General features: G+C 45.4%; 1 protein-coding gene across 4 annotated transcripts in view; it reads left to right on the top strand.

Moving 5' to 3' along the window:
* NTMT2 (N-terminal Xaa-Pro-Lys N-methyltransferase 2) overlaps window positions 1-13,334 on the top strand; it is a 64,524-nt gene that overhangs the window by 39,310 nt on the left and 11,880 nt on the right. For all 4 annotated transcript variants that reach the window (XR_010072298.1, XR_010072301.1, XR_010072300.1 and 1 more), the window contains one exon: window positions 3,236-3,419. The gene's annotated coding sequence lies outside the window, so the exon portion shown is untranslated. The remainder of the gene's footprint in view (window positions 1-3,235; window positions 3,420-13,334) is intronic.

Raw genomic sequence — 13,334 nt, 5'->3', positions numbered from 1 at the left:
GGATGTTTGTTAGTTCTTCATTGTATCTCTTACCAAGCGTAACTAACCTCACCACCATCAATAGGGATTGTGACCATGGAATGAACCCAGCTCTGGGACCTACTGGACATTTTTCATTAGAAGATTTTTAAACAAGACATGTTATTTTTTGCACAAACATTAAGAAGTACCTGTTTTGAGTATTTTTTCTGGAGAAAAGAAAAGCAAAGTAAACCTAGTCTTTTCCAAAATTAAACATTTTTATAATGCGAGAAAATTCTGTTTCCAGAGGTTTTGAGTGTTCTGAAATTTTGTATTTTCCAGTATGAAATGTATTTGGTTATATTTTTTGAATGTTTCAGAAAATCAGCGTCAAAGTGTAACACGTGCTCATGTATCTATCAATATACTTTGACTATGAGAAGTTTATTTTCAAAATATTACCTTATCACCAGTATAAAATGTTTTTACCCACTCTGGAAGAGCAAAGGAATTCCGAATCATGGAAAAAGCTCATGAGCAGGAGGACCAGAAAGAAGAGTAATGCAGGTTGCGTTGAAGAGAAACAGAGGAGAAGGCTTTAGGAAGGAAGCAGAAGGAAACAGTGAAGAGCCACCAAGGTTGAAAAGGGACAAAAGCAGGATGAAGCTGCTTGCAGGGTAGATTCCCTGGTGTGGGGAACCTACCAGTAACACAACCTACCAGAACGCAACCTACCAGTAACAGTGCTAAAAAATTTTGCAAAGCCTGCATGTCATGGGCTTGGACTGTCATGTCACTGAAGAGATGATCCCTAATTTAGAGCTCCTACAAGGCTGCAGGGGTGGGGATATGTGTGCTTTGATTAGTAGCGTGAGCAAGACACAGAGGCCTGGAGGTCCAGTTTCCGTGGGGTGATACCAGAGCTCCTGGTTTCAGGAGGTGCAGGGAGGGCCCCCGAAGCAGGCAGCGCTGTAGACTCAGGAAACCTAAGGAGCACTGTTCCTGTGCGCTGCTGGAAACCTGGAGATCCTCCAGAATAGGGGCAGAGCCTGGTTTCAAGCACGACGACTTCTCCACGGCCAAATACCAGAGCAGCGCTGACAAAGGAGGAGGATGAAGATGACGTGCTTTGCTCCCAGCACCTCTCCGTCACTGGCAGGCAAACCTGTCCCCAAGGGCAAATTCAGCAGAGCCAGCTGCAGCCGTCCCCTTCTGCAAAACACACACGCAGTGTGGGCTTTCAGAGGCTTACAGGGGCCTTGAAAACCACCTCTTGGGTGTGCTCCAGTCTTGAGTAAACACTTCAAGGACACCACCGAGGTCCCCTGCCTCTCCGGCAGCATGAGCCAAAGTGATAAAAATTGAAATAAAACCCCCAAAACAAAGACAGAGGAAAGAGGGAGAAAATGCTGTGAGGCCCAAAGGGCTAAGGATGTGGGTACTGCTGGGCTTAATTGTCTTCTTCCTTGCTCTGCGAGGAGGAATGTTGCTGGGACAGCGTTGCTGTCTTTTCGATTGTTACTGGTTGGGGTTTTTTTTTAATATATTCCCCCAAAGCAAACAGGCAAGTGATGTAAAGCAAATGGAATTGCGGTTCTGAAGCCGGGAAAGTCGGAGATGATCCCAGGCTGCAAAATCCAAATCTGGATGTTGAACTCCCTGTGTAGCACAAGGCCGTGGAGGCCTTCGGCTGGGCTAGGTCTGCGGCGCGGAAGAGGGGGCAAGCATCCAACTTCAGAGTCAGGTTCAGGTTTGGATTCTGAAACAAAACTTCCCTCACCGAAAGTTCAGGGTCGTTCCCAGAGGCTCAGGAGGGAAGTGCTCATTCCAGCCCTTCTCCTCTAACAGGTCTTGGACTTACTGTAACAATTCATCTGGGCCCCTAATGAGGAAAGCCGTCTTCTTTGTGATGACAGTTAAATATGTGCTCAGGCTCATTCCTCAATCAAAGGTTTACATTATATTAGGTTTAAATTATTTCTGTACTGTAGGTGCACCCTGATTTCACAAACCTTGCAGGCTGTTCTGGTTTGGAACATGTGGAGAACTTCTAAAGACTGTTGAATTAAAGCAGGTAGATGTCTTCTCACAACCTGTGACCTTGTTTCCATTATCAGCCTCGAATCCACACCATTGACTTGTTCTACAGGGGTGTGAGGGGCTGGAAACACTGGGAATGACACACAAAACAAAAGCCTCGAGCTCCAATAATCACTACAAATCTGTGATTGCTCCTTGGTTTGAAAGCTGGAATTCTCCCCAAACTCATGGACTGACTGGACTGTCCATTGGATGGTTGGGAAGGCAGCATTTATGATTTGATCAATATTCCAAGCAAATCATTGAGGTGGATTAAAAGTGAACTCTGAGAGCACGTTCGCATAGGGGGTTAGTGGCAAAAGAGATTGCTTGGAGCTCTTAAGCCAGGAGAAAGCATTACAAGTCAATCACATCTCCTCAGCCTCATGGCCTCCACAGGCACAAAGTTGAAGGGCAGTTCAAGGAGATGGAGCTGGTACGCACAAAGTAACCCCAGAGTCTGCGATTGACTCAGGTCGGTGAAAGAGGAGTAATGGGAGTGCAGTTACGGGGTAGGAAATAGGGTCTGTGAAACATGCAGGGATTTCAGACACTGGGATTTTTTGCAACGTTTATTGGAACAGACAGGCTAAGAGCGCTGAGGGATAAAGGATCCCAAATCAAACAGCCTAATTGGTCTCAAATGGAGTGACTAAGGAACTCTCTCCATTCCAAAATGGGTCAAATTGCGTTTTAGAAGGAGATCTCTGAAATTTGAGTGGGAGGCCTGGATAGAAAAATGAATGGATGAACTCATAATTGACATGGATTCCATTATGGCTAATACCTGTGTCAGGGCTGCCACCGAATATGGCCTGCAAATCCAGTCTGGGGGAATTCCCTTTAGAGATGTGACCCAGGTGAAGCAGACTATTTGCCATGAGCCTGTGAGGAACTGAGAATTTAATTGCAAACATATGGCTGGGTAACTTTCCAGCAAGTGAAAACTGGGGGATGGATAGAGACCTGCTCCGAAACAGATGATCCAGAAGGGCTTGCACTATCTCCAATCCTTATAGTGGGTTTCTGTGCTCTCATATCACTTTATGCTGAAAAGAAAATTGTAAAAAAAGGAAACATGATGTCAAAATATAACATTGGCACAAAGAGCCCCGTGATTTTAGGAAGAATGAGGGTGAAATTAAGTTCCCTGTGATTTTATTTGACACGGTTCCCTGTTTGTGTCTTCTGAAAGGCAACGGTCTGATCTTCAGCTTGCTTCCGTCCTGGAGAAGACGTAAAGTGGCTTGTGTCATGAACAGTTCTGCCTGGGGTCAATTCCAGTCTGAAAAGATGGCCTCAAGAACAAGATCATCACCCGCTTGCGATTGGACCAGTGTGACTGCTTACATTGCTCCTCCTGCTGTTCAGCAAGGAGGGTAAGTGCACTGCAGCATGGAGGACCTGGGCATCAGCTCCTCGATCTGATTGCTTCCAAGGGCGGTAGGGGACACCTCTCCCCCCACAACCAGGATCAGGATCAAGAAGGTGTATGAGCACAGGCAGACCTACAAGGTATCTGAGGCAAAGACCAAGGGCAAAGGCCCGAATTTGAAGGCAGCTTCCACATGAAGTGGGAAAGGGCCCTGTAGAGGCTGCTCGCAGTTATTTCATATTGTTTTTCACAGCCGTCTGATCCCAGCTTGCGGTTGCACTGTATCGGACCTGGCCTGTAGTGCAGGCTGCCGAACCCCAGGGAAAGGGAAGAGACTGCAGAGCTTTTCGGTGCACTCAGGGCCTTGGGCATGCAGATTGTGGGTTTAATCTTGTCTGTTGTTATCTCTTCTGACTGTCCTGAAGGTTTTCCATCCTTTGCAGGATACCTTTAATACTAGTGAGTCTGTGTGTGTTTGTGCTTTCCTCTGGGACCTGGTAGCATGTCCTTATACATAATGAGGGGCGTAGAAATATTGTCCTGGGTGACTGGGAAAGAGCAAAGGGGACCATGGGCTGGCATTGACCACAAGAACAGAATGGATGAGCTCAAGGGCGTTTTCTTTTCTGAAAGTGTTTTTGTTTGTCAGATAACCTTGACAGAACAAGAACTTAACAAGACAAGGGCTACCTTGTGGTAGCTAGATGGGAATGTAACTGGGTCAGTCAAGTTTTGCTAGGTTGCATGGCATCTTCCAGGTCCTGGCTTGGGACAAGCAGCTCCCTGGTGTTGCAGGTGGCCAGTCCACAGGGAACTTGGGCCTTTTCAGCACTGGAGTCGTTTGGCTCCTGAATGGTGGAGGCTCAAGTTCTGGAGTGAATTGACCAAGGCCTGTGCTTGCTGTGGAGAAGGGATTTCTCCTTCCTTGAGTAGGCATCCAGGTAAGGCGAGCAGCACATCAAATGTTAGCTGGGAGGCTGGCTTTTGGAAGAGAACCAAAGATGAGTTTGAACAAATATGGCACAATCTATGAGTGCTGTTTTTGTGTCCATAACTACACTCTTCCATGTGACCTAAATATTAAGTTTTGAAGAGGCAAAGTAACTTACAGCCTTATTGCTGTTTTGTGATGATGTTTAGCAGTTCACACAGGCCAAAGCACCAATTTTGGCCAGGATAATTTTTTTAAGAGCAGCGTCTGGGACATCTGTGGCAAAGGCTCTGGTTATGCCAAGTAGTTGTTGGGTCTGCAAAAATTGAGGCATTTAACAGTAAATATTCCCTAAACTGGTGACCACATGTCTGAAAAGGAAGATTTATGCAGCAGTCTGTAATAAAATAACAACAGTGACGTATGCACACATGTACACACACACTCATTTCAGATAAGATCAAATATTGAACACTGCAAAGATCAAACACTTTTCTATTTATTTTTCTCCTTCTGACTATGAAATATAATTATTCTTGAACTGACAGTTCCAGGCAGAAATGCTGTAGAGAGTGCTTTTAGCCACTGCTGGGGGTGAGCTCTCTCCTTTGCCTGTACCAATGTATGTACCCCAGGACTTTCCTGCTTATAACTCTTCTTGCGTATCTCAGTCCTCGTACCTCTCGAGTCCTGCTCTCTTTGCTCTGTGCATCCCTTTCCAGGACACTGGAATGCATCTCCGCTTAGATGTTCTGTTGTCAGTGATTTTAGCAGATAACATAGAGGTAGGGATTGGAGTGGAGCCGTTGGAACTGTTGGAAGGGAGGAAATGCAGAAAGGAGAGACAAAAGGAGGTAAAGAGATAGAAGTTGAAGGGAGGAGAAGTGAAAAAGGGAAGGTGGAGAAGGAAGAGAAAGACAGGATAAAAAACGCAAGGATCCCAAAGAATGACAAATTACTCCCTGAGCCATGGTATATACTGCATAATTTATAGTAAATTGAAATATTGTCAATATATAAAGGCTGTATTATTCTCTTTTTCTCTTGGCCAACTACTGCTGACGTAAGCAGGAACTCTGCTCTGGGCTGAAGAAGTCAAGAGCCTTGCAAGGCAAGCCTGGTGCCTCAGCTGGAGCTGGAATTGGGATTTGGACTCTGCTACAGAAAGTCTTTGAGGACTCAGACTTAGAGGAACCCAGGGAATGTGAGGCTGTTGGGCAAGCTTCAGATAGGAGCTTTTAGGCAGTGCTTCTTCTGCAAAAGCTAATAAAAATACATCCTTAAGTCTCCTCCAGGACGATGTCAGAGCTCTCCTGCAGAGTTAACATGCCCAAAACAGAGACCAACTTAATCATTATAGGATAAGGCATAGCGGTTTAAGTCCTACTAGGAGTTCATATATCCTGCAAGCTTACTGAAGGAGGTGCTGCTTACTCTATGATGTGTATAAAGGTATGTGCATGGGTATATAGAGAGATATATATGTGTGTGTGTATCACTGTGTATAAGCTTATGCAGCTATCTGTTTTCTCCCAATAATTCAGAAATTCTGCCTTCGGCTTTGCAGACTTGAGGATCTTGGCCAGCTGAGCAGGAGAGGCTGCCAAGTCCGTCAGGTTGATGGAGCCAGCAGGCTGCTCCACCTGACTGTCTGGAAGCATTCTTTTGCTCTCTTGGGATGTTCCCAGCGCGTCTCCATTTCCTCTGAAAGAAGGTTCACCCATGACTGCCAGCATCTATGTCAGGTCTTCTTTCCGTGGGTGCTGTGGCTGCAAAACCCAGAGACCCATGGCCCTTCTTAGCACTGTTTTAGCCATCTCCCAGCTGCACAAGCCCTGAAAATTTCCAAAATGTGGCTAAGGAAGCAGACAAAAAGACACAGGATGTTTGCTAGTGCTATAGCTGCCTTATAGGGATAGAGGGGATGATCTTCTCAAGAATTCTTTATATCTCACAACCTGGTGAGGACAGTAACAAACCAGATTTTTCTGCTCTTTTAAAGAAGAACTTCTTTGTCAACAACTGAGAAGAACCTGAAGAATCCCGAGGTGCGTGAGGCAGTAATAAGGGGACAGCTGAAATTTATGTTAAGTTTCAGTGCTAATCTCGAGAATGATCATGCTGAGAAAGTAAATCCTGTGCAAATGCTCATGAATCTCTGGTATTCAGGTGCCCTGCAGGAGAGACGCAGAGACCCAGAAAAGATTTTCACCACTTGATCTCAGCGTGTGGCTGTCATATGGTGCTGTGTTCTGCCTGCTTCTTGCCTGGGACAGTGTTCAGAACAAGTGGGATTTTCAAAAGTGATCCATATAGGGGAGAGCAAGAATATTCCTGTTTCCCACCCTGCCCAGGCTAAACAGATTGCTCCAACTGCATCTCCCCTTCTGGGTCCTCCTCCCAAGTACAGGTGAAGGAAGCTTCTTCACAAGACTTGGAAGAAGAGGCTTGCACATCGCTTGCATTGACAGTTCTGTTATCCACCTGTAATCATGCCTGCTGGATAGTGTTGTCCCTTCCTGTGTTTCAGCCTCATTTTACGCCTGAAAGTGCTATCCTAAGTGTGTACACAGCAGTGAGATGGAGCCCCCAAAACAGGACAGGCAGACAGCGGAGAGAAAGAATAGGTGAGCAAAAGCACCAGCAACAAGCCCAGGAAGCTCAGTGAATGCATAATGTGTGTGCTTGTGAAATGCGTGATATGTAGCAGAGAGCAGCCTTACTGATTCTGGCTGACTCGAGTCTTTTTTACCCGTCATTAACACGTGAGATGTTCACCCTTGCAATGAAATCTGTCGTTTTGTTCAGCTCACTCTAGCTTGTCATCCACAGAAAAGACATACAGCTCTTTCTCTCTTTCTTGGCACAGAGGTTCCCAAACTGTGGCAAAGATCCCTGTCAACCTTCTTTATGTCTTTTGGAGCACTTACACTTTCATTGTTAAACTTTGAATAGAGCGTCTTTAAGAATAGTTGGTTCTCCAGACCGACTACAAACTTTTATAACCTTGCCACCCATCCATGGATCAAGGGTGGGAAGTTCTGTTTGGGACAAAAAGATGCCAATTTTTATCATTTTCTCTTTGATTTCTTAAATATAACAAGAACTCCGGTGAAGGAGAGCTGCATGTAAAAAGGAGTTGAGGATTAATGAAGAAGCAAACGGGAGGTCTTTTTTTGCTTACGTGGAAACGGAGAAAAAATAAAACGGCTGCTTGTGGAAACATGGAAGGTCTCCAGTATAATGACTAATAAGAATAATTTCAAATATATTTTCTGAGATCTGAACGGTATTTATATGCAAATACTATCTCAGAAGGTAGTGGAAAAAATCAGTTTTCCTAACATTGGCTGGGAAACAGAATTTGCAGTTCTGGAAGACTTACGATTTCCATAGGAACCAGATGAGATGAAGTAGAAAGACTTAACAGAGGTGATTAAAAAGTATTTTGTACTGAAAACAAACTTTCTAGCTGAACGACATAAATCACATTTAAGGGAGCAAATGGCTTTCTAGCAAGTTTAAAGAAACATGCCGGTATCTGCCCTTTGGTAACTCTGTGTTAGAAAGCCTTAGAGAGCAGAGAGCTAAACTCCAGAGCACAGCCTTTGAGGAGCCATGGGCACATCTTTGGGGTGGCACACAGAGAAATTTGGGGTTCTGTTAATATTCAAATACATGCAAAAAACCCACAACCCTTGCTTCATAAATCAAGAAAAGACCTTCATTATTTTCCCTTGTTCTGAACAGAGGTTGGAGGTGAGTGATGTGGGCAGAACACTTCATCCACACTGTCTGATGTTTGGGAATTTTAATGAGAGAAGGGATTATGGATGATATCCTGCATTAAGGATTTGTCTAATTTGGTGTTTTGTTTTGGTTATTTTAGCAGTAATAATTTTGTGGTTTCTGTGCTCACCTTCCCAAAGCACGGAGCCATCACAAACAAGCAAGCTACTTCCTCTGCAGTGCTATTTCTGTTTTGTTTTATTAGTGAGCTAAAAAAAAAGCCTTGATGTACTTTCCAGCTTGATATGTAGTGAGATCTTTTCATCAAACTCTACTCTTGATTGAACTCATTTTAATCTCAGCAAGATTAATGCAGATATATATTCTTATGGGTTTCTGGACAATCAAATGGGATCTTGTATTAGACCTTGCTAGTGCAAGTTCAGTGGATACCACTGCAGGGACAGGGATCTTTCTATAGAAAATTCATTGCAGGATTGGGCATAAGAGCAAATGCATTTGGCCTGAAGCACAATTAATTAATGCATGGCTAAAGCGTGCTTATATATGTTGGTCCTTCTCCCATTGAAGTTGATGGCAAAACTCCCATGGAGTTCAGCATAGTGGGATGGAATCTATATAGAAATTATTTTTCCCAGAACAACTTTGCAATAACCAGTGGATTTGCAAACTCCTCACTCTGACACATTGAAATAATTTGGGACTTTCATTCCATTTTGCTTTAATTGGACTTACGCTACATCTGAGTCTTCCTAAGTGAGTTGCTGTGCCTAAAATATGTGCAGGCATGTTTGCACTCTCTGAGGGAACATGGAGGTTAAACTAGAAGGCGAGGTTATATTAGCAAAGATATTTTCTTTTTATACTGCTTCCAAAGGCAACCCTGTTTTGGGCTCACCACTCTGGCTTGACCGCTCTGTGCCTCTCCATACCAAATCATGCTGGGATTTGATGATAAAGCACATCCTCTTTCCAGGAGCCAAGCCAACCCCTACATCCTAACTCACTGGTGTTCTGGTACCTTAGGCACTTTGTGGTCAGAAGGCAGACTGCAAATGCGGGTATTAGCCGTGGTGATGCTGGAATGTCCAAACCCTCTGCAGGAAGAGAAGAAATTTCTTACAGAGCTGCTGTTGGCCATTGGATTCCCAGTTCTTTTGTTTTTATGTTTCTCAGACTGTGCCAGCTGAGATGATAGCTCTTAGCTGGATACCAGCACTTGCAGGGCCTGATTTGGTTCATGTCTTCTATAAAAATTTTCCATCTCTGACCAAGGTATTTCAGATCAGGGTAAAAATGTGAGTAAATCAGAGCTGGCACCTATCCCAGACATATCAATTCCCTTAATTCCCTTTTTCCTGTGGCTTTGGGACAATCAAAATAGGGAATGTTTCCATTGCTATACCTTTATGAAAGTACAATATGTGAACACTATATCCTGAGTGCATCTAGTGTGTTTCCTTACCTTGGTCATTACCAACTGCACAGCTTTCTCTGGCAATTATGTGAAACGGAGCACCGCAGTAGGGTAAATCTTTTGGCAGGGCTTGGTTCCAGGGAAGATCAAACCCCCCAACGTGACAGTTAATGAAACAAGGAGAAAGAAGAGGGAAGCTATCAGTCCCAGCCAGCCAACACTAACAGAGTCCGAAGGCAAGTGGGGATGCCAAGGTGTCTGCTTGCAAAATTTGGAGAGAGCTGTGGGTGTCCTAGAGAGGGCTGCACCGAGGCCAGTTTTCCTGGCAGAAAAAGCCATTTACCATAACAGAGGAGCAGTGGAGACAACTCATCCTCTCCAAGAAGACACGTACTGTCTTTTTTAAGAACAAGCTGGCATTATTCTGCATCCCTTGGGCAAGGGTACTTTGCGATGGAGCTGACCTGGGTGGAGTACATGGAGCATGGCATGGATCCAGGGGTACAAAGTGATTGCACAGTATAATTGCAAGGACAGGACGGCATGAACTGAGCAGCGCAGAGCACCTGGTCCCCAGGGGAGGCAACTGGTGCCCTTCAGTGGGCAACGTGAAGGAGTTAAAGGCAAAGTGTGGCAGTCTGCTGCAGCATGAGCCATAAAGCAGAGCAGAGAGCAAGGGCCTCCCGTAACGAGCCTATTTATCTCTAAAGCAGTGTTTCTCAGGCTGTGATCCATGGGCCTTTGGTGGTCTATAAAACATCCAGTGGTGGCTCGTGAAACAATAGTAAACCCTCTCTCCTCCCCTCCGACAGCCACGGAAGCAAGCACGCAAACAAAATGGGAGAAAATTAGAGCTACTATAGATTAACTTTCAAATTTTAGTCTTTTGTTTATTTGATTTGATGTATGAAAAACATACAAGTTGGTCTTTGGATTATTATTTTTTTCTGAAAAAAGGTTAATCCTTGGACTTGAGAAGCTTAAGAAATGTGGCTTTGAGGGTACTATTTTTGGAGCCAATTACAACAGCATTGAAATGTTGAAAGATTCTTTTTGTTTGTTGAAAGATTAGGCTGAGGCCCTTCAGTCTATAAAAGAATAATAAACCCTAGTGGGATAAAACACTTCATTGCAATGAGGATACAAAAGCCACCTCAGAGTGGTATGTGGCCTGGAGAGAGGCACAGGGCTGGCAGAGCTGGCACTGATAATTAGTAGAGCTATCAGTGCCCAGAAAAAAAACCTGTGAGCTCTTGCTTTATTCAAGTTATACGATCTCATCCTCCACCTCCTGCCATCGTGTAGAGCTGATTTGGTAGAATTTGCAAAATGATACACGTTTACACAGTGCGCCCAGTCCCTGTTAGTATCCTTCAGTCTTGTACAACCTACACTGAAGCGAGTTGTTAGAACGGAAGGATTGGCAAATCCATGTCTCATGAAATCTTGGAGAGAAAACTGTCTCTAACTGACCTTTTCTTCCTTGCCAGTATTGTCATCTGGGATGTTTCTGTTTTGGGGACCAGGCAGTGTACATCTTGCAACTGTGTAGAGTTGGCTTTTCAGAGAATCCCACTTTGAAGAGTATAGTTTCTGGATTGTTTGTAAACCACCTTGAGATTCATCAGTAGTGAGGATTTTGTGCAAATGATCTGCAAGTGCAGCTTACTGGAGGGTATGGCTGGGCTGAGGACCTTTCAAAAGGAATGGTAGGTTTGAAGAGAGGTAGGCAGTCCAAGGTGCAAAGATTCCATGAGAAAATAAAGCTGCAGGTAAAGACCAGGCATACTTTTGTCTTGTCTGCCTGAAACAACACGAGTTCAGCGGTGGGAATGGCAAAAAGCACTTTGGTGCAAGGAGGGGGTGTGTGTGTGACACAAACAGCAGGTGACAACATTGTCATGGGTTATGGGCTGAGAGCCCCACGTCCCTGCAGTCACAAGGAGCGAGAACTTTACAGCCGGTGAATCAGTAGAGGTGCTGCCTTGCGCATCCGCCCGAGGCCTGATGGACAGCAGTGGGTCATGTCCAACAACCCATAACGCTGTTGCTTGTGGAAGTTTTGCCCAGCCCTTGCCCTCCCAAGCTGAGTAACTGATCCTGCCACCCCAGCCTGTCCTCATGGGATGCTGCATTACCTGTCACACCGGGGTACGAACGGAGCACTGACACAGCCTGATAAAAATCACATGGCGCCTTTCGCTGTTGCGTTAGCCAAGTTTCAGTGTGATTAATGACATGATTCCTGCCCAAGCTTCCCCTCGTTCACCATGATTTTAATTCCATTCATTTCTTTTCTGGTTGGTGCATTATATTGACCAGCACTGTTCTCATCTTTTAATTGCCTCTGTTTCACCCCAGAAAGTCCCCCCTCTCCATAGCAAATGAGGTGATTCCCCTGTGTCTTTTATTTCTTCGCAGACCATGGTGAGGATTAATAAGCAAGCATTTGCACAGCACTTTGTGATCCTCTGAGTAAAGGGTTTATTCAAGGGTGAAATGTTGCCCTTAATACACCTTGTGCTGGCGACCAGAAGGTCAGACTGCAGCTGTATGCACCTTTTGGGCTGTAAGTGGGTACGATGTGTCATGAGCACAGATGGGGGAAGCTGTCTTCATTCCCCAACCATGACCCGAACCAGAATTATCTCGCATATCCTTGGCATCGAAGCTTGGCTTGGCGTGCTGACAGGGATGAATCTCAGGGTGGGTGATGGACAGATGGGGCCTGTGGCACATTAGGGTCTTAGGAAGCCAGCCTCACTGGGGTTTGCAAGGTAGAAGGAAATCCACCCGCCCTTGGTGCCGTGCAGAGCAGGGGAGGGGAATGGGGGAGGAAAAAGAAGAATTCTAAAGAAACTGATTTCTACCCCAGGTATGAATTCCAGCAGAAATGGACAACAAGCCTAATCAGAAAGATCCCTCAAACCCAAAAACCTAACGTGTTGCAGGCGTGACCGGCTACTGCTTACATGGTGTCTCTGCCTTTTTTTGGGTTTAGTTCATGAGGCTTGCACTGAGTCGTCAACAGCGACTTGGAAAGCAGTGTAGAGCCGTGGGCAGGAGTAAGGTCAGGGAACTGCTGGCTCACAGCCCCAATAGCTGCCCTGAGCAGGGAGTTGCTCCTTGGGCTTGTGGATCTGCTTCCGGATTGCTCCGGGGTCGCCATCAGAAGGGCAGAATCCATCCCCGTGTCTGTGTGACTCAGGTAGCTCTTGGCAGACTCATAGGAAGCTCTGACTCCTGCCTTGACGAGTTTAGGATCAGAATAAGAATGATAAACAGGCCTAATCCGCACTTACTAATTTGGTTAAGTTTTGAAACTTGTCTTCCCCTTCACACTGAAGCAGAGCTATAAAAGCCAGTGGGTCTGCGAAATCGATGAAGCCAGCTTTCCTATGTCTACCTCCTGGTGCCTAATAAAAGTGAGGTTATTCATCTTCCTTTCACCTGGGCCCCCACTTTGGATCTCTCTCCACCATAAGGGTATTTTATTGTCATTAATTTACTGCTTCTGAGATGTCTGCTCCTTTGACCAAATGGGTTTCAAGACTTGCCAACCAGTTCAAAACTGATAAGGAAGCCCAGATAGAGGGTTAGCGCATCAGTGGTGTTTCCTTAGGAAACTGACCTGAAAACCTGTCAAGCCCCCTTCCACCTGCCCTGTTTCAGCTCAGCATTGAAGCTCCTTGGTGAGCAGCAGCTCCCAGGGGCGGCAGAGACCAGCTCTACCGTGTACAGCCAGCGCAAGCTGCAAGGCAGCCCAGCGCGGGGCTCCTAGCTCCAGCCAGCCCAGTGTTCGCTCCAGTTGCCTAGTGTTT

The sequence above is a fragment of the Chroicocephalus ridibundus genome, chromosome 8, assembly GCF_963924245.1.
Source record: "Chroicocephalus ridibundus chromosome 8, bChrRid1.1, whole genome shotgun sequence".
NCBI classification, from domain to species: Eukaryota; Metazoa; Chordata; class Aves; order Charadriiformes; family Laridae; genus Chroicocephalus; species Chroicocephalus ridibundus.
This window is presented reverse-complemented; position numbering and strand designations above follow the sequence as displayed.